General features: G+C 34.6%; 1 long non-coding RNA gene across 1 annotated transcript in view; it reads right to left on the bottom strand.

The window, feature by feature from the left end:
* Window positions 1-22,118, bottom strand: part of LOC109029384 (uncharacterized) — a 190,121-nt gene extending 168,003 nt beyond the window's left edge. Inside the window, exon 1 of the long non-coding RNA XR_002008444.2 lies at window positions 21,627-22,118. This is a non-coding gene — a long non-coding RNA (uncharacterized lncRNA). The remainder of the gene's footprint in view (window positions 1-21,626) is intronic.
* Between the last annotated feature and the right edge of the window lie 640 nt (window positions 22,119-22,758).

Here is a 22,758-nt window from a genome sequence, read left to right as displayed (position 1 = left end):
CTTCTGGGAGTGTAGGATTTTAGAAATGGTAGTCTAAATAATAGAAAACTGCAATAAAGGAGAAAAAGGCAATGTATGTTATTTTTCCAGTGTATGTTATTGTTACTTTTAGTTATGTTTATTTCTATTTATTTTAGTATCCTTATGCTTATACTACTAAACATTTCAACCACTTTATTATTTTCATTTATCTTGAAAGTTACTAATCAGAGTCAATATTTTGAAGATTTTCTTGTGCCAAAAATCGATGATTGTTGTATTTAAAAACAGTAACAATAATCCTCCTGAGGAGGTGTCTTTCTATCTAGTCAATGCATCATAACCTCCAGGAGGTCTTTTCAAATTACACACACGCATCCTTCTCCTTGCCCCCTTCCTTATTGAAAGAGGATCAGTAATATCATCTCTTATCTGGAACTGAAGTGTAATGGGAGATATTACTGATGGATTATTATTGGGGCTGTTTATAGGGTGCAGGCAGACCTAGCATTAAGAACCCCAATTTGTGCAATGATGAAAAAGACACTCTCTGCAGTGAGATACTTCGCTTAAAATACAGGGCACCAACCAGCTACACTAACATGGCAAATGCCATGTCCTGTGGCAGCCATAAGTGGAGCACTTTGGGAAACGCAGCACTAACCATCCTTGTGACACTCCTTCTGCAGAGAAGCAAGTGTTGTGTGGCTGGTAAGTGGAGTGGAAAAGACTTGGTGAAGAAGTGTTAGCTCCACAGGAACATCTCACCGATTTTTGCTAAAGTTACAGGAATAATTTCCATTCCTAAAACACTATTTTAGTTTTTGGATAAATTTATTTGCATAAATATGTAATGTTGCTTCTAAGACACAGAATTACCTATGAAACTCATTTTTAAGAAACAGATTTTACCCAATAACTCATAATTTCCCACTGCCATATAGCAACGATCAAGCCCTTATGGAGAGAGTAGATCCTGGATGTATAGTTTCTATGTGGAATAGGTGTGCAACAGCTTTGAGCCCAGAGAAAGATTCCCAAACTATTGATGTGATGATCATTAAGAAAGTATCCACAATGTATATAAACTTTAAAACATTATATTGCATGTAATAAATGCATTTGATTTTGTGTTAATTTTTAAAAATTTGAAAATAAAAAGAGTGTAAAGTGGTCCTGTCATGAATGATGGAGGGACCCTCATATTAACAGTACCTTACAATTTTCTGTAATGTTGTCAGGGCAAAATAAGTGCCCTCATTTTTGTAATTGTCAATGAAGAATGGCATGTAGATCTTGTCCACTCAAAACAACTTTTAGTTATAATTGTATTTTCACCTAGAAAATACAGTTTTGGATTCTAATGCAGAAAAATTATACTCCAAGTTTATGCAAGTACACAAACTAAAAGTAAAGTTGTTCCTTTTCATGTAGATTTTTCCTTCAGTCCTATTTAAATTGAAGTTTGCCAACTTCATTAGTAACAAAGAATACATAAAATTTAAATACCAATAAATATATAACTTAAAAAAGAAAACCGCTTCATAAGTAATTTTTACACTGTGTATATGCAGACTTTTCAGTACTCTAAATGTCATGATCCTGTATTGACAGTAGATTTTTTTTTCTTAGCCCTTTTACCCAAGCTTTGCTACAGCACTTTTCTACTCAGACTCTAGTTGTCTAGTTCCAGCCAACAAATTCCACACTGCTAATTTTCTGTCACCAAGAGAAAGCAAATTATTTTTATTTTTATAACATCAATTTAAAATAATTGATTAATCCACAGAGTACATTTACATTAGTAACTATTATGATACTAAATCAGCTAAGTTTTACTATAAATAATAAAATACCATGTACCTAATACGGTGGTCTTTTATTTACTGTATTACACTTAAGGGTAAAAACAAACTTTTAAGTGAAGTACAAAAGCAAAGTCCAAAAAATATTTTCACCCATTTAGAGGTGCAGAGGTTAAGAGATTTGCCCAAATTCACAGAGGGAGAAGGTAGAGGGAGAATTAAATACCCATATCTGCAGATATAATCATTATCTCCTAATTGTGGTTATCATTTTGGTAGAGCTTTTGCTTACATAGTTGCATGTTTTTTCTTAACTTTAATAGTATTTTGAGACTTTTAAAGTGTGAACTGCATTGAATAAAACTGAATTCATCATTTGCTTTGGCATGCTGTGTTGCTTTAACATCTTTAGACACCATTTTAGCAACCCTTGAGGCAGAATTTAATGAACTGTATTTCCTGCCTGAAGTGCCTGCAATATTTAGGGTTCCGCAAGTGAACCTAGGAGGATTCTCCACCTAAGCATGATTTATCTCTTTGGGAGTTCCAGGTTGGTCAGGGTTATATTTAAGTACATTTGAAAAACATGCCATTTTCTGACATGATGTCAAGAAACCATCAAGAGCCTTCAGAATGAAATTCAAATTTCCTATCCTAGCACAAAAAGACCTTCACTTCTGATTCCCAGTCCAATTTTTTAGCCTCACAACACACCTCTGCCATTTATATTCTATCCTAACCAGGTAGGTGTCTACTTGCTATTTCTAAACATAAACTTTTCATTTTCACATTTCTCTGTTGTCCCCAGTGTGAAATCTTTTACAACTGTTTTGTATCCTCCTTATTTACTTTCAAAACCAGTATGTAAAGACACTTGTTCTATACAATGTTTCCTGACCTAGTTGTGAGAATTTATGTTACTTTCTTCTTGGTGTCCATTATACATTATACAGAGTAGTAGAGTCAGCATTTTTACATTGCAATTTATTTATTTGCTTGCCTGTTTTTTTCATATATATTTCTCCCTCACTAGGCTGTGGGCTTCTCTGAGTTCAAGAGGTCCAGATCTTTGAAGTCATTAAGGTTTAATTAATTGAACTATGTGAAAGTTGGGAACTTCTTCATGCTCTCTAGCATACCAAATTATCTTATTATCAACATGCAAAAAAGTTTTTCCTAGTCTTTTCTAAATGCCACTTGCAAACATCTTCATCTTGAGTTTGAACTTTTCAGTGGTACTCAACTATATTTGTAATGTTTTTATTAAATAGTCATAATTTAATGACTAAAAGAGAGGCAATTACTTTGAGTTTGTCACATACTGCCTGTCTCAGGTTTTTAATTGTAAAATAGGGATAGTAATTATTAATAATTTTTTTCATATATTTTCCTGAAAGGTTAAATGATACATTAAATAAGTTGGCATAATATCTGCTATATCTTAAGCACAACAAAATATCAGGAAATACTAGATTGTAGCTTCTGTGTGGACAGATATTTTTCAGTCATATCCCCCAATGCCCTGTTATTGTCACTGGCACAATGTCGTGGCTCCCCAAATTTACTCTGTGAACAAATAAATTAACCTTAAAAATGCTAATTTTTACTAATGCTGTTAAGAAACAGTTTACAGTTTAATGAATATGAGTTATTAATTTACAGAGGGAGAAAGGAGGTAAAGTGAATTTCAATGAAAGAACAAGATTTCAAATAGAAGAAGGTACAAATGGGACAAAGAATACTGGGGAAAGGTCAGATGTTTGAAGGGGCTGAAACTTTGTGTTTCTGAGAGAAACTATGTGAGCATAGGACCTCCTAGGTAGGTCTGAGAGTTTTTTTATGCCATTGTGAAACACAAATTTTAATTGTAGATTTGCCTCAAATGCAAAAAAGTTCTAAAAGTGTAGAATAATACAGATCTGTTTTTTAGTAAGCAAATAATTGCGGATTTATTGTGAAAAATGGCCTATATGCAGATAAACTGGTGTCTAAAGAGATTAGTTACAAAGCATGGGTACTAGAGCCTATGAGATTATGGGTAAGTGGCTTAACCTGTCTGAAAGATGGTGTGCATAAAAGTAAAATGGATACCTAATAACATTACTTACAAGAGTAAAAATTATATTGTGGATCATTGTAATAATTATCATCACATTATCATCATAGTCATCAGTTATAAATGGTAATGTTAGCTACTCAATTAATAGAGCAAAATGGAGACAGAGCAGTAAGAATATACTGTAGGCTATTTAGAAGCTATCATTTGTAGGACTTGATTATAATGGACGTGAGAGTCTGAAAGAGGGAACTCTAAGAATGAGGTCTGTAGATATATTTACCAAGGTAAAGGAGAAAAGCCAATTTGCATAATAAGTAACGATCAGAGATTCAGAGATCTTTGAGATGTCTGTGTGAGATAACCCAATGAAAATATCAAACAAGCAATTGCACATATCAATGTGGAGACTGGGAAGAGATTTGGTAAGTGTAGATTAGAAGTTCATCACAGATAGATGCAAAATTACATAATGAAAGCTCATTGACAAATAAACAGAAACAGAAGGAAGGGAATACTGGCAGAAAACTAGAGAAAATGTAGACAGGCGTATATTGAAGATACTGTGGATTTGGTTCTAGACCATTGCATTAAAGTAAATATGGCAATAAAGTGAATCACAGAAGTTTTTGGTTTCCCAGTGCATATAAAAGTTATGTGGACACTATACCGTAGTCTATTAGGTGGGTAATAGCATTATGTCTAAAAATATACATACCTTAAGCTTAAAATGCTTTATTGCTAAAAAATGCTATTAACCACCTGAGTCTTCAAAAAGTAATTTTTTTTTCTGATGGAGGGTCTTGCCTTCCATTGGCGGATGCTGACTGATTAGGCTGGTGTTTGCTGAAATGTAGAATAGCTTTTCAGTTTCTTAAGATAATAATAAACTTTGCCCCATAGATTAACTCTTTTCTTTCTTGAAAGATTTCTCATAGCATACTGTTTGGTAGCATTTTACCCACAGTAGAACTTCTTTAAAAATTAATCAACCCTTCCAAACCCTGCTGCTGCTTTATTAACTAAGTTTATATAATATTATAAATCTTTTATTGTCAATTCAACAACGTTCACAGCATCTTCATTGAAAGCAGATTCTGTTGCAAGAAACTGCTTTATTTGCTCATCCTTAAAAAGCAGCTCATCTTTTCAAGTTTTAACATGAGATTGCAGGAACTCAGTGACAGCATCAAGCCCACTTCTAATTCCAGTTATCTTGCTATTTCTACCATAACCACAGTTACTTCACTGAAGTCTAAAATCCCTCAAAATCATCCATGAGGTTGAAATCAACCTCTTCCTAACTCCTGTTAATACTGACATTTGGACCTCCTTCTGTGAATAATTGCAAATATTCTTAATGGCATCAAGACTGGTGAATCCTACACAGAAGGCTATTTACTTTGCTCAGATTCATCAGGTAAATCACTCTCTACGGCAATTAGAGCCTTACAAAATGTATTTCTTAAATAACAAGACTTGAAAGTCAAAATGACTTCTTGATCCATGGGCTGAAGAATGGATATTGTGTTAGCAGGAATGAAAACAACATTAATCGCTTGTACATCTCTATCAGAGCTCTTGGTTGACCAGGTGCATTTTCAATGAGCAGTAATATCTTTAAAGAAATCTTTTTTTTTCTTTTTTCTTTTTCTGAGGTCTCAACAGTGGGATTAAAATATTCAAAAAAACTATGCCTTAAAACAGATGTGGTGTCATGCAGGCTTTGTTGTTCCATTTACACAGCACAGGCAGAACGGATTTAGCACAATTCTTAAGGGGCCTAAGATTATCCGAATGGTAAGCAAACACTGGCTTCAACTTAAAATTGCCAGTTGCATTATCCCCTAGCAAGAGAGGAAACCTGTCTTCTGAAGCTGGAAATTCAGGCATTGACTTTTCTTCCTTAGGTAGAAAAGTCCTGGATGATATCTTCCAGTATAATGCTCTTTCAATTACATTGAAAATATTTTGCTTAGGTTAGCTTCCATCATAAATTATACTAGCTAGATCTTCAGGATAACTTGCTGCACTTTCTGCATCAGCACTTGCTACTTTACCTTGTATTTTTACGTTATGGAGACAGCTCCTTTCCTTATATTTCATTAATGAACTTCTGCTAGCTTTAAACTTTTCTCACGTCTCTCAGCCTTCAAGAATTGAAGACTGTTAGGGCCTTGCTCTGGATCAGCCTTTGGCTTAAGAGAATGTTGGAGCTGGTTTGATATATCCAGACCACTAAAATTTCTCCATATCAGCAATTAGGTTGTTTCACTTTTATTTCTCATTCACGTGTTCCCTGCAGTAGCATTTTTAATTTCCTTCTAGAACTTTTCATTTGCATTCACAACTTTGCTAAATGTTTCATGCAAGAGACCTAGCTTTTGGCCTTTCCCCACTTTCAATGTACCTTTCTCTCTAAGCTGAATCATTTCTAGCTTTTTATGTCAATTTAGAGAAATGTGACTCTTTTTTTAACCTGAACACATACAGGCCATCGTAGGGTTATTAACTGTCCTAATTTCATTATTGTCATGTCTCAGGGAATCATGAAGCAAAAAGAGAGGAAGACAGATGGGAGAATGACTGGTGGAACAGTCAGAAGATATACATTTATCAATTAAGTTGTCTTATACAATTACGATAGTAATAGTAATTATCATAGATTAGAGATGTAAAGAGGTTAAGAGATGTAAAAATAATTTAAAAATTTGAAATATTGTGAGAATTACCAAAATGTGACACAGAGACACAAAGTGAGCATATGATGTTTTAAAAAATAGTGCAAACAGACTTGTTGGATGCACAGTTGCTGCAAACCTTCAGTTTGTAAGAAATCGCAGTATCTATGAAGGGCAATAAAGTTAATCTCAATGAAATGAGGTGTACCTGTTTTGTAAAGTGTAAACGCCAAAAGGTAGACAGTATTGTCTCAGAAGCCATGGGAGAAAAAGGATTGACTTATGCAATCCAAAATCACAGAGCAAGGAAGAGTTTGTGGTTTCCATATATTTTTCTTGATCAATGTATCTAGCACTTTCATTGGAGTAGGAGCTGTGGAAGCTCAGTTACACTGGATGGAGAAAGGAATGGAGGTAATAAAGTAGAAATAAGTGTTCTTGAGAGAGATCACTTCATATGATTTCTATTTTCTTTGAAAAGTAGAATATAAGGTCATCTGCTAATTCTCCATGACATAAGAGAGAAAAAAAATACACTAACCAAGACAATTTGGAAAATGGGAAGTGTTCCTAGGAGAAGAAAATGTTTGCAGCTGGTAGTGGAGATTTAATGTGTCTTCTCCATAAATAGGCTGCAAAATGTTCTTGGGTTAATAATTCTGAAAATATAGCCAATTTATCAACATGTCATTATAAATACATATAAAATGGATTTATGAGTACTATCCTCATTCTTTATGTACTACCTTTACTTTGAGCCACCCAGATAGTGAATATTGTTTTCTAATTTTCACAGGATATCTGAAATCTAGTAGATAGCCGTCGTCATTTTTCACAAGATGACTTGTGAATCAGAAAAAAAGAATATATAGTTTCTATTCAAGAGCTCTTTTCATTAACTTTTCTTAATCTAATTTAAAAATATTTATTATTCACTAATAATGATAAAAATTATCTTTCCTAGTATAGTAGGATAAAATATTCATGATAGCACAATTCAAAAATACAAAAAATAAAAAAGTTCCTCTTCAAGTTCTAGCATGGATCTAAATTAACAAGTTTATGGGAGCATACCATTGTGAAGTAATACCATTTTAGATTCTTTTGAACATAAGTTTGCAAACCTATGTTCAAATGATCCAGTTTTTCTTAGACACATGTTGCTTTTCAGATGTCTTCTCCTCCTATGTTTACCATCATGACACACCTGGTGCATATTTGAGAAATGTGTAATGGCCTTGTGGAAATGGCCGAGTCTTATGTTGTATAGCTCTGTGCAGATTCTCATGCTATCCTCAAGGCCTGCTGTAGGTGAATGGTCTGAACTGGACCTCAACTCAAAAGTATGGCAGGTTCCATTGAGCCACTGAGTCTATTGTGTTGGCTGAGTCTACAGATCTCAATGTCATGTTATTTCACAAAGAATAGTTAGACATGCGCTCTTGCTACATATTTTACTATCATTGACTCAAGGAATTTAATTCCAGAGTTTAATTCCCATTGACTAGTATCATATATATCATATAATATATATCCATATTTTACATGATTTGATTTTCTAAACTTATAATTCTGGTGAGACACACACACACATTATATGATTTAAGGGTTTGTTTTCCACAATAACTGCATGACTGTGCAATGTATCATTGGAGATAACAAGATTTATGAGACAGTATACAGCTATTGTGAATATGGAATGAAAATAACAATACTAGGCATTATGATTACATATCTCATTTAAAATTATTAGAAAGAAATGGCCTGGCGTGGTGGCTCACGCCTGTAATCCCAGCACTGTGGGAGGCCGAGGCAGGTGGATCACAAGGTCAGGAGACTGAGACCATTCTGGCTAACACGGTGAAACCCCATCTCTACTAAAAACACAAAAAATTAGCTGGACATGGTGGCAGGCGCCGGTAGTTCCAGCTACTCGGGAGGATGAGGCAGGAGACTGGTGTGAACCCGGGAGGTGGAGCTTGCACTCCAGCCTGGGGAACAGAGCGAGACTCTGTCTCAAAAAAAAAAAAAAAAAAAGTATTACAAAGAAATAAGAATAGATCTCAGATCATTAAAGATTGACAGAATGTTTTATTTTCAAATATAATTTTCAGCAGTGAATGACTTCAAATTTTTCCTTTAAGAATTAGAGAGACAATTATTAGTGTTTTATTAAGTTCAGCCACACTGTCAGCTTCTGCTAATTGCTTTTTGACTCCTGGTTTCTTGCTTACTTTCTGAATTCTTGCTTCTCCTAACTAAATCATTTACGCTGTCTGGGAATGAAGTAAACAAGGATACGATTTTAGCAGAAACTTCACTAGGCATGAATAGAACTGTTAAATTTCTGCATGTTGAAAAATTGTGTTCACCAGTTTTTAAGTAGCATTGCTTAATTAATTTCATGGATGTTCTTTATTAAACTGCTCTTAGAAATATAAAAGCATAATGCTTAAAATTATCATAAAATTAGAATATAGTATTATAGTCATATTTTTGGAATTGCTACTTACATAAAACATATGCAAAATTCCTATTATACAGAAGTATATGCAGAAACTATATTAAGTATATAAAATATAAAATATTACAAGATAGAAAATTGATAAAATGAAATCAGGACATCTGTAAGGGTAAATCTGTGAATATAGCACTTAAGTATTCTATACAAATAGAAAAGGGCAACAGAAGAGTAAAATAAATTTAATGTAGAACATCAGAAACTATATGGGTGGTTACATATCTCTCAGCTCATCTGGTTTTATTTGGTGATATACTTTTGAAAATCAGGAGGAGTGGATTGATAAACTGTCTTGCTGATCTTAATCAATTTTAAATATTTTATTGTAAGAAGTATCACTTATATAAAAGAATATATTATATTGAATCTATATAATTTTTAAACAAAATAAATAAATGGTCTAGATCTGCAACTCAGTTTAAAGCAAGGAAAAAACCCAAACATGATCATCTTTCAGATGACATTCTTCTGTCTTTTCAGTGTGGATAAACTCTGTTCTTCTGTGTTCAACATTTATTGGTTTTAATTGAAATTATATATATATGCACACATATAAAATATGTTTTAGTTTGACAATGTATTTTTTTAGTTTGCATTTTAAACTATACAAAATATCCTATGATAAATAATTTTCTATGATTTTGTCCTTTTTAATTCAATTTTATGTTTTTGAATTCATCTATGTTGCTATCAGTATCATTAGTTTATTTCACAGTTGTTGCAGGCATTTATTCTATGAATGAGCCATAATATACGTATCCATTTTTTTGTTAGTGAACATTTGAATTGTTTCTAGATGATCACTTTTCTGAATGCTATTACTCTAAATATTTTGATATATTTCTTCTGGTGTGCATGTGAAAGAATTTTTAGGAATTTATGTAAAGGAACGAAATTGTTGAGTAATAGAATATGTGAATCTTGTCTTTTATCAGATATTGCCAAATTATTCCCTAACTGTCTGAACCAACTCACAATTGGGTGTACTAATTTACAGTGTAATTTACAATATAACTAGCTATGCGCCTTCACCTGGCTTTTGTATTCATTTTAATTTTTGACCACAGTGGGTAAAACATTTTTTATTTTGGTTTGGTTTTGTGTATCCTTATTTATTTATAATGTTGCATTTAGTCACAGTTCTGTTGCATTTCTTTAAAATATGTGTATGGATTTTCAGCTACTTTTGAAATAGGGTATATTTCACCATTTCTATTGACTATGTGAGTTGTTTGTATATTGTGAGAAAATCTGATAGCTGTTACCAAATTTTTATTCTTATTTTTTATCTTGGGACATTCTGGGTTACACTTCTCAGTCTCATTTTATGGTTAAGTATATCATGCTGCTGAGTCCTAGCCAATGGAATATGAGTGGAAATTACGTGTGTCACATCCAGGACAGATACAAAACAACCTTTCAATACAGTCTTACTCAATGCTTTCCCTTTTTGAAGATTGGGATGGGGACCAAAGCACAAACTTGGAAAAGAAAGTTAATGATTCTTCCCTAAATGATTGTGTCAAACAAACCCTCTTCCTACCTTCTCTCACCTGTCCCTGACACATACATATTCCCCCACACACATATACTGCCACCACTAACCAAGGTCACTCTGTTTGCACTGTAAGAAAAGAAATACAACTTTCAATGTAGTACGCATCTGAATGTTAATTCTTATTTGTTCTCACTGCTTAGCCCTCAATCTCCTAATTAATATGTGGTAAAAAAAAATAATCATTTGTTCATTATATTCACTTTGTATATGCACTTCCAGGTATTTTCTTTGGTTTAAAAAATATTAATATATTAATTTTAATATATTTGACTTTTCCATGCTTCTTTAAGGCAGAGCTTGGTTTTATCTTTGTTAAAACACTGTTCTTAGCCAGGTGTAGTGGCTTCTGCCCAGTTACTTGGGAGGCTGAGGCAGAAGGATTGATTAATCTCAGTAATTAGAGTCTGCAGTGAGCTATGATCATACCATTGCAATCCAGCTGGGGCAACAGATCAAGACCCAGTCTCAAAAACAAAGACAAAAAAATAAATTGTTTTTGCTGATGAAATAAATGTACATTCTTGTATTTCCTTCCAGAGCATAAATGCATGTTTTCTATTGGAGCCTTTTAAATATTAAATAATGCTAAGAAACGTTTTTTTCGTATAAATAAGAAATTGTCAGGACACAATTTTCAGGTGATCTGGTCCTCATTGAAATTATAATACAAAAGCAATATATCACTTTATATTACCCTGTAATATATCGAGATTTTAATATATATGTAGGTCAGTTTCTAGGTCTGGCTTCTGCATTGATATCACACTGTCTTAAAATTTGTCCTTAATAGTTTTGTTTGTTTGTATGGTGGAGTCTCACTCTGTTGCCCAGGCTGGAGTGCAGTGGCGTGATCTTGGCTCACTGCAACATCCACCTCCCAGGATCAGTAGCTGGGACTACAGGCGCATGCCACCACACCCGACAAATTTTTGTATTTTTAGTAGAGATAGGGTTTCACCGTCTTGGCCAAGCTGGTCTAGAACTCCTGATCTCAGGTCTCCCAAAGTGCTGGAATTATAGGAGTGAGCCACCACGCCCGACCTTTCAGGTTTTTTTCCAGTAGGACAATTTGTTATACGGTTTTTCTTCAGGTGTACATTGCTTATTTTACTCCTATTTCAATATAAAATTTAAAATTAAATTCCATAATATCTTTCAAATGTAATTTATAATTTCATTACATTTGATTATAATTTTGAATAGAATAAACATATTATTCTGACTTTTAATATTTTGTATTTATCCATTTATTTAGGTCCTTCAAAATGCATTTCACTAAGAATGTATATTTTTCCATGGACATTTCACACGTTTTCTGTTAGGCATGTTTCTAATTATATTGTTTGAAGTTGTGGAATTGAATGACTTTTAAACCCTTTTTATTGAAGTTCAAGATACATAAAGGAAAGTGTATATGTTACAATTATAAATTCAAAGGGAGAAAGCCACAGTTAATTAGCAGGACAGAACATTCTAGAATTTAATGCACTAGATGTTATGTAACTCTAAACTTTTACTAGATCAATAAGTACATCGTTTAGTTCACTGGACATGCACACACTGGATAAGTCGCAATGTAAACATGCTACAGAAATGTTTGTTCTTATCTCTTCTCAGACTGCTAACAGAATCTTTACCAATTGGCAGTGGTTTTCAGACAAATGGTGTACTTTTCTAGTACATGACATTGGTAGAAGTTGTTTATGCATTCCCTTGGGTCAATACTAGAGATGGAATTGTTGTATTACAGGATATGAACAAATTCAGCTTCAATAGATTGTAACATACATATTTCTAAAGTGACTGTACTTCTAAAAACTTAAATCAGATAAAAGAAATAAAGGAAAGGTAGAATAAAATAATCTTTTTCACAAATAGCATAATAGAATCTATGTAGGGTTTGTAGAAAATCAAAAATTATATGATTAGAAAACATCAAAATGAGAGGAGCATTTAGCAATTACACAGTATGCAAGATAAAACAATTTTTATTTTTATCAATGTCGAAGACAAATGCATTAAATTGCATTTCTTAAAAGGTATTATAAAGATTACTCTCTGTCAAAATATTACTTGACACTTACTTCCAGGAATATTAAAAATGAAATATTCTTAAAAATCCTCTTGCTGTAAGTCTTCGTCCATTTGTATTGCTATAAAGAAACATCTCGGGCTGGGTAATTTATAAAGAATAGAGGTTTATTTGATGCACAGTTCTGTAGGCTGTACAAGAAGCATGGTGCTGACGTGTGCTTTTGATGAGGGCCTCAAGCTACTTCCAATTATGGCAGAAGGCAGAGGGGAGCTTGTGTGTAGAGATCACATGGTGAGAGAGGAAACAAGAGGAGGAGGGGAATTAGGTACCAGGATTCAGTGGCATGATCTCGGCTCACTGCAACCTCTGCCTCCCGGGCTCCAGCAATTCTCCTGCCTCAGCATCCTGAGTAGGTGTGATTACAGGTGCCTGCCACCATGGATGCCTAATTTTTTTTTTTTTTTTTTTTGTATTTTTAGTAGAGACAGTGTTTCACCATGTGGGCCAGGCTGATCTGTAACTCCTGACCTCAAGTGATCTATCCACTTGGGCCAAAGTACTGGGATTACAGGTGTGAGCCACTGTGCCCAGCCACCAGGCTCTTTTTAACAACCAGCCCTCATGAGAACAGAATGAGAACTCACTCACTCCAACTCTGTCCCAGAGAGCAGGGTTCTATTCATGAAGGATCTGCCCCCATGACCCAAACACCTCCCATTAGGCCCCACCTCCAACTTGGGGATCAAATTTAAATAAAGTTTGGAGAGATGAACATCTAAACTATTGCACTATGTCACCCGGATGCTTTATAAATCATAATAAATATAATTTTACATGCTCAGCTAAACTTTTAAGAGAGTAGGTAAGTTTCCCTGGTGCCAAATAAAGCAGGAAAAAAAAAAAAGAAACTGAGATGGGATGCAGAGCAGTCTAGCATGTGGGGACAACATGGGAAAGAATGGCTTACCTTTAGAATCCAGATAGATGTCCTACTTGGTGTTTTTAAGTGCCTTGTTTTAACCTATTTTTAATGGTTTCTTGCTATTGCTATGTTGTTTCATTTAAAAATTTGGGGGGATATATTAAGCGTTTCCTTTTATTCTGTATTTCATAATTCCAGAATACAAAATCCGTGAGGGATATTGTCATTTTTATTTCTGCTGTATCTTGCTAATGTAACTTGTACTTTTTTATTGGTAGCTAATAATTGGCTAAATATTCGCTGTGGAAATCCTTAACAGCCTCAGTAGAATATGATTTCTCTAGAGAAATTGTGTATTTGCTTCTTCTGGGTGTCAGAGACACGATCAAGCTTTAAATATTTTCCTAACTTGTGATTTCCATTTCCATGATCATCCAAATAATAAAAATTCAAACCTCCAGACAACTTAAAGTCAGGCTTTTTTTGTTATTGCTGTTATTATTAGCTTGTTATTATTAATAATTCTTTTCCTAGGTTATGGTACAGGCAGACACTTTTCTTTATAAAGCCCTTACCATGCCTAGCAAGTTGAATTTTGTTCTAGTCTACCTTTTCACCTATTGAGAATATACAATTTTTTTTGTAGGTTCAGGTTTGTTGTCATCCCACCGACATGGGCTCAAACCAAGGTTCAAAGGTGCCGTACATTCCAGAGTCCATGTTTGTTTGCTATTCTACTCTGAAGTCACATTCTTGCTACTCTTTTTTTTTTTTTTTGAGGGGTGGGGGCTGAGTAGTATTTGGAGTTTTCTCTTGCTTTACAAGATCTTCTGTGCATATAAAATTATTTTTATTGACATTTATCCTGTATGTGATACAGCAGGTGGATTTTCATATTATCTCAACCATCATATTTCTAGAAGTAGAGGTCTTAAGTGATATTTTGACAAATATTGAGTAATTATTACTTCAAGACTGATGGTTAGAGTCAATGCCTAAAGAAATACCTAGAAAACTATTGTTACACAGCCAATTGCATAGAAACCACATGGCTTAAGGATCCAGTTAAGAACAGGGTTAACATGATTTTATTAATGACAAGCCTAACTAGCAAATCTACCTGCGAAGTCATTTACTCACTTAAGTCTGAGTTGAGCTAAGACACTGTATGCTGAATGCATCATAATAATCCCCAGATAATTATTTTGCATGAAATTCAGATTGCATAAGAACATCCTCAAGCAAAGCACTGCAATTTTAGTTTTATACTTTTAATCCCATCCCAACACCAATTATGACATGAGGATTCTCACACATAGTCTTTGCTCAAAATAGTCTTAATAAATCATTCTATTAAAGAAATGGTTTAGTTACTGCTGTCAGCTGTGACCTCCAAAGACAAAATATTCTCAAAAGGATTACACAGGATGTGCTAATGGTTAATAACTACATGAAAAGATAGTCAACAACATTAAAACCACAACGATATACTATTGTACACACACTAAATGACTACGTTAGAAAACAGTTTGATAGTTTCCTAGAAAGTTAAACCTAGTTTTACTATATGGTGTATCAATTTAATTTTCTTTGGGTATGTGAATACCCAACATATTCACATGAGAACTGTACACTAATGCTCTCAGTAGCATTATTCATAATAAGTATGAATAAACTTGAAAAATATTATGTAAATTAAAAAGTCAGATGTAAATGACCATCTATTTTGTTGTACCATTTATAAGAAATGACATGAAATCTGGAATCTATAGAGACAAGGAAAACAGTGGTTACCTTGGGTGAGAGTTGAGGGAGATGGGAAGAGATTGACAATAAGTAGGCTGGATGGATTTTACTGGATGATAGAAATGTTTGAAAATGGATTTATTTTAATGTTTGCACTGCTTGGTAAATTTACCTAAAAACTGAATTATATACTTGAAATTCATGAATTATATGATATTACCTGTAAAAAAATAATGAAATAGGTTATATGTTTATCATTTTAAAAAGTATCTCATAGTTGCAACATATCTCTCCAAAATATTCACTTCTAAAATTATTAATTTTAGATTATTTCTTTACAGTGATTCTTTAGTAGCATCATTTGCCCGTTTTGACAGAAAATACACAATTTACTCTAAAGTCTTTTTTTCCAAACGTGAGTGTGATTGTTTCTATGCCACTTATTTAACAATGATGTCAGATACTTAATGAATAAGTAAAAAAGAATGTACACCTAAAGAAAATTTAATATTGACCAAAAAAAACTTCTGAAGCCTCAATGAGATTATTTTTACCATCTTTGTTTTGCATGAGTACTAAGGTACAGTGATTAAAATACTACCGATTATTGAGTCTTTTTAATAATCCGGTTAGCATAAAGAAAATTGAAAAATCATAATAACATCACTTTTGGTTTTCTGGCATATAAGTCTAAAAGCTGTATTTAAAATGATTAGTTGAATAATCTGAACTTGAAATGTGTAAAACACCTGGGTGTTATAAAATCTGGATGACATACTTCCCAAACAAGAGCTTAAAAGTTTGGGACAGTAATAATTTTAGTAAAACTCGATGAATGTAACATCTCTAAGTATGGATAGATAAATAATCTAGACACAATCATCTATTTTTATCAAGTGAATAAAACATTATCATCCTTGGGAATTACACACAAATTGATCCTTAAGATGTGTGAGGAGGAATTTAATATGGATTGAAATAGTCTAGAAAGTCTATCTGACCTAGAAGTAATGCATCAATTAATATTGCTGAATGGGCTTGGCCCTATCCCAGAATGTAGTTCCATTGGCAAAATACGCCATGCAGTTAGGTGTTTAATCTTATTTGGGTCAAATTAGAGCAGAGGGAACCTGATCAATATTCCTCTTGCAGACACAGGCAAAAATGACCAACCCAAAAAATGATTATCAGTGACTGTCAGTGGTAAAATAATTTCAGTATAGTTATGATTTCCTTTAGAAATGTTCTCTAATCATCAAGTTTTAAAACTATTCTATTGTCAAGAGGTAGTTAATGCTAAAATTTAGACTTAATGATCTCAAGAGTGGGATACAATGATTTTATATTGTTGATTTAAAAAAGAACAATAAATATTAGAAATAAGACCAAAGTTTGTGCTGAAATCTAAGTAAGTTTGAACAAATTGAGGATTATCCTGAATCTCATAAGGAGTCCACAGGAATTTCATGGGGAAAATTATCATATTTTCAGGGAAAATAGCTCTGTACATTTTACATTCTCTTGGCAAACGATTGACTGATGTCCCAGAGTTCTCTGTCATACAGTCGATAAAGAGCTGAAAGTCATCAGCTAGGTGTCTTAACACTGTGAAGCAGATTTATTGTGACTACTGAGAAACATCATATTTTAATGGGAACTTCATTGATCTAGCAGAATGTGTTTATAGCAAAATAAGTAAATCAATAGATAAATTTTTCACACATATTTACATTTCAACGCCCACTGCAATGTAGGTAAATGAAATCTGAAGATAATTATTTAAATTTTGTTGGATTGATCTTTCTAGTAATAATTATTTTTAAAAATCAGATTTTTAAAAATTTTCTTGATTTGGTTAACATTGTGGTAGTTAATCTAGAAGACAATCCTTCCTATCCAGTGAACCACACTTCCTAGCGTTCACTTCCTTGTAAATTCCCTTTCCTCCCTCTTTAGATCTAGGCTGGCCCTATGTAAATAATAGAGTGCAGCAAAAGTGGCACTGATTTTTCTGGTTATAAGATTATAGGAAAATTTGTTGGCTCCTGGTTTAGTCTTTTGGAAACTTCACTCTGGGGAAAGCTGGCCACCATGCAAGATGTCCAACAGCTTTGAGATTGCCATGTTTTGAGAAAGCCCACAGGAAGGGGCTGCCTAAAGACAAAAAAAGCTTACTCGGCCTACAGCTATTCTTGTCATTCCAACCCAAACATCAGAAACGTAAGTAAAGAAATCTTGAGATATCTACAATGCTAGCCATTATCTGACTAAAACCACATAGAAAACCACAATGAAGAAGTCAACTGAGCTCAATCTACAAATTTGAAAGAAGTAATATTTTTTGCTTTAAGATACAGTTTTGTGACAGTTTGTTATGTAACAAGAGATAACTAGAACCATCAATAGCACACATGACTATTCTGGTGCTGACAGTTGAGAAGACCACACATATTTGTGGTGCATTCATTTAGATGCAAGTACACTACAAGAGATGCTAGAATTTAATCCTTTTCAGTTGCTTATCAGCACTATGATCTGCCAAGTAATAAAGAGGACTTTAGGGGACAAGAGAATATCAATGAACTGGAAATAAGAACATGCACTATATAAAAACACTATCATATACATGTAAGTAATAAAAAATATGTAAATTAACTCAGAAAAGTGTACTTGTGAAGTTCCTTAGAATCCATATAGGCCATCTTTTCACATCTGATTCATAAATGTTGCATATAATATTCAGTTCTACTACTGACCTCAAGTGATAGAAAATTTGTAGTCTCTCATAGCAGTCAGCACATGCCATATTTTATATATTTGTCCAAGCCTCTCTCTCCAAATCTGACTTACTTAGATCTTTACACAAAAGCGAGTATAAAAGTAGAGTAGGTGAATCATGTGAAGACTGAAAAACTCTGGTTTGAAATTATTTGGGCTAATTTTTTTTTTCAAGTGTACCATGGAAATAGAGCCTCGTGGTCTTGCAGAAAGTAAATACACCACTTAAGGGAGAAATAAAGGCAGCATGTTTACAGACACAGTAGAAAGAGAAAACAGCAAGTAAAGAAATTTATTTCCTTTTTGATGTACTGAAGAGTTCACAGATACGTCAGAAATCTACTCATATTTTGTCAATATAATTTTAACGCATACACTGCCATTACACATGTTTAAAAATGTGTGTGTGTACATTCTTGTGTGTATGAATCACATATAACCAGAGCCTACGTAAATCTTTTATAATTAAAGAAACTAAAATTAGATGGAAATGTAAAAATTTCCACTTAAATGTGATAGACATTATAACAACATTTACATGTGAATAGATATATTACGCGTTTTAATAAAATATGTTGGAAAACATAAAATGGTATACTTTTGTGTAGGAAATGCACACATAGAAAATACAATTTAGCCTGTTAGGCATTCTCATTTTTGTTTTTCTTGAGCTTAAATATGAGCTCTCTGGCACGCAACAGAAACAACAGAAGGAGACAGGGTAAAGATTAGGTCATTCCCAGCCATCATGTTCTGAATTCTCTTTTTGTTTCAGTGCCATTATTAGCTTTTCTTTGTAATTTCCTCTCTTATTCTAAATTGCCTCAATTTCTATTAAGTGGATTTTCCACTCTGCATTATCAATGTGATAGACAAAAGAATTATAGACTCAGTTCATATAAATATCTGATGAAAATTCTCTCAGATAACTCTCCAATAAATTATCTTGAAAATGTTTCTGTAGAATTAAAAAGTAAACATCTGATAAATACAAATAAACATCCGATAGAACTGAATATCATATAGTACCATTTTTATATTTGTCAGTAGTGACAACAAAACAAAATCTCAACAAAATTACAATAGATTTATAGAAATGAAGTTGGCAAAATTGAAAAACTTTGATCATTGCTAAACTCTTAGATTAACTTTTCTGGAACATTATCAATAGATTATTTTAAAGAGAAAGTTTGAATTTTTACAGGTATGTCACCATTGCCAGATATATCATTTTTATTTGAACACTGCATGACAGTGAAGGTATGGCTGCTCTTCATACTAAATCAAAAATATTTCACAAAATAAGTATAATATACTCTTTTTCTTCACTAAAGGGAAGTGATACTGCTTCAAGACTAACATTATGAGAGAAGAAAAATTCTAGACATCTTGTTGATTACATAAGAGTATTTAGCTACCAGATAAAAATATTGAATAAAGTTACTTAGCCAGAGGGAGGAAAAGAATGGCAAAGTTATCCAGTAGTATTCTTCCCACGGTTCAGATTTGTTGGGCATGTTGATTTTTGTTGTTTTTGTTAAAAGTGGTTTATAACAAGGCTTTAATGAAGCTGTCACGCACTCTACTCTATTTTCAATTGGAAGCATGTGGTGTCATTTAGATCTTTTTTTCCCCCTTAGATTACTTGGAAAACATTCAGCATTTGATTGCTTTTAATCAAGAAAACGAGGCACATTTGCTAAATCTTTTGATTAATCTGATTTTGATAAACATCCATGAGCAATTAAGAGTCTTAATCCTGAAGTCAAAGTTAGCTGAACTTGGGATATGAAATATTATATATATAAAATACTACCCAGTTTATTTCATTGAAGAAAATCAGGATGATATAAAATTAAAATAAAACAATATGTTGAGAGAAAATAATACTGATTTCTCAACAAAGTTATTATCCAAATTTGTTCTGGATTGGGATAAAACTAATACTCTTTAAATTCTATATTTAATAAGCATGAGCATGAAATGCACATATATATATATACAAAAAGATATACAAGACAGCAGAATTTTAATACAACTGAGTCAAAGTTATGAATTAAATTGACTGTGGTATTCTAAAGAAGCATAACCTAAAACATTCAGAAGAGAAATAATGTGGGTCTTAAAAGTAGAAGTAATTACCTAACAAATTTTGCTTTCAAATTAGAGTAGTGAGAATTAATGTTTCTCATAATATTACAACCACTATGGAAAACAGTGTGGAGATTCCAAAAAGAACTAAAAGTAGATCTACCATTCGATCCAGCAATCCCACTATTGGGTATCTACCCAGAAGAAAATAAGTCATTATATGAAAAGGACTTGCACACGTGTTAATAGCAGCACAATTACCAATTGAAAAAAATATGCAATTAACCCAAAAGCCCATCAATCAATGCATGGATAAGGAAAATGCTCTCTCTCTCTCTCTATATATATATATACACCATGGAATACTACACAGCCATAAAAAGGAGCAAAATAATGGCATTTGTAACAACCGGGATGGAATTGGAGACTATCATTCTAAGTGAAGTAACTCAGAAATGGAAAACCAAACATCGTATATACTCACTTGCAAGTGGGCGCTAAGCTTTGAGGACACAAAGGCATAAGAATGACACAATGGACTTTGGAAGGGTGAAATGGGGGTGAGAGAGAAAAGACTACACATTGGGTACAGCGTACACTGCTCAAGTGATGGGTGCACCAAAATCTCAGAAATCACCACTAAAGAACATATCCACGTAACAAAACACCACCTGTTCCCCAAAAACCTATTGAATTTTTTTTTTTTAAAGAAACTGAGATAACCTGGAAGACAGTCAGGGTGTGAGCCACCCCTTTGCTGATGAAGACAATAACAGATCAGCTGGTTGTGGAGCTGGCACCACCCCACTCTGCTTGGGAACTTGCTGCTGGAAGAGCAGCTTGGAGTTCACCTCTTCAAGTCTCCCAACAATCATACAATCTTATGTAATACTCCAGTGATAAACCTGTTTCTCTCTAAACCAGCTAGATTCTTTTTCCTCTGCAGTAAAACCTGATCTTCCCAGAAATTAGTTTTGTTTTGGTATTTTTTTTTTTTTTTTTGGTTATTTCTCCACCAAACAATGTGTCATGATACTCAACGTTTCTCTAGAAAGTGGGTTGGGGAACAGAATTTTACTTCTTTATGATTTTCAAAATAGCATGATTATAGATATTTTAAGCTTTTTTAGATTTTTCAGAATTTTCAAAACAAAATGGAAAATATATTGTTTTTTGACCCCCCCTCCACCCACACACACACACACACAAAGGGTCAGGGCCCAGTTTTACTCACGTCAAGTTTGAGATACCTATTAAAAATTCAAGTGAGTAGGCAATTGGTAAATATAAAATTTTCAGCATGTAAGTGGCATGTACATGGTGATATGCAAGTGGAGTGAGTATTCTGAGTTCCTGTCTCTAAAGGTGTTCAAATAGAAGGGAGGTGAACAATTAAAAGTGTAGGTAATATTGTTACATAGATTGCAATTCTGATTTGCGTTGGAATAAATTACCTCTGTGATTCCAGAATATGATCCCACAGGAAATGATGTTGTGTCCAGAATTTGTGGTTCTTGGTCTTGGTGACTTCAAAAATGAAGCCGCAGACCCTTGGACCCTCGCAGTGAGTGTTACAGTTCTTAAAAGATGGTGTGTTCGGAGTTTGTTCCTTCAGATGCTCAAATGGGTCCGGAGTTTATTTCTTCTGGTGAGTTCGTGGTCTCCCTGGCTTCAGGAGTGAAGGTGCAAACCTTCGCGATGAGTGTTACAGCTCTTAAAGGCGTCGCGTCTGCAGTTGCTAGTTTCTTCTGGTGGGTCGCTGGTCTCACTGGTTTTAGGACTGAACCTGCAGACCTTAGCACTGAGCGTTACAGCTTATAAACGCAGCAGGGATCCACAGAATGAGCAACAGCGAGACTCATTCGTGAAGAGCAAAAAAAACGCAAAAAAACAACGCTCCCACATCACGGATAGGGAATCTGAGTAGGCTGACTCTGCTGGCTGGGGGGGGGGGGGGGGGGGGGGGGGGGGGGCCTGCTTTTATTCCCTTATCTGGCCCCACCCACATCCTACTGATTGGGCCATTTTACAGAGAGCTGATTGGTCCATTTTACAGAGAGCTGACAGTTTCGTTTTGACAGAGTGCTGATTGGTGTGTTTACAAACCTTTAGCTAGACACAGAGTGTTGATTGTTGCGTTTACAATCCTTTAGCTAGACAGAAAAGGTCTCCAAGTCCCCACCAGTCCGAGAAGCCCAGCTGGCTTCATCCTTCAGTGGTACTCACCCAGGGACTTTGCAGCACCTAGCCCGGGCAGTCCGGCAGCCCAGAGGGAGTTGGTCCCCTAATCAAGCCCAGCAGGCGCCCGCCGGCCGGTGGCTCTGAGTGCCGGCCCGCGGGGCCCGCGGGGCCCGCGGAACCCTGGCCCACCCAGAACCTGCGCAGACCCACAAGGGCCGCGCGCAGCCCCGGCTCCCGCCCGCGCCTCCCACTCCACACCCCCCAGCCAGCAGAGGGAGCCGGCTCCAGCCTCGGCCAGCTCCAGAGAGGGGGACCCCACGGAGCGGCAGCGGGCCGAAGGGCTCCTCAAGCCGGCCAGCGCAGACGCCAAGGCCGAGGAAGCGCCCAGAGTGAGCAAAGGCTGCT

This window comes from Gorilla gorilla, chromosome 14, assembly GCF_029281585.2.
Source record: "Gorilla gorilla gorilla isolate KB3781 chromosome 14, NHGRI_mGorGor1-v2.1_pri, whole genome shotgun sequence".
NCBI lineage: Eukaryota > Metazoa > Chordata > Mammalia > Primates > Hominidae > Gorilla > Gorilla gorilla.
The sequence above is the reverse complement of the archived record's forward strand: the minus strand, read 5'-3'. Positions and strand labels throughout refer to the sequence as shown.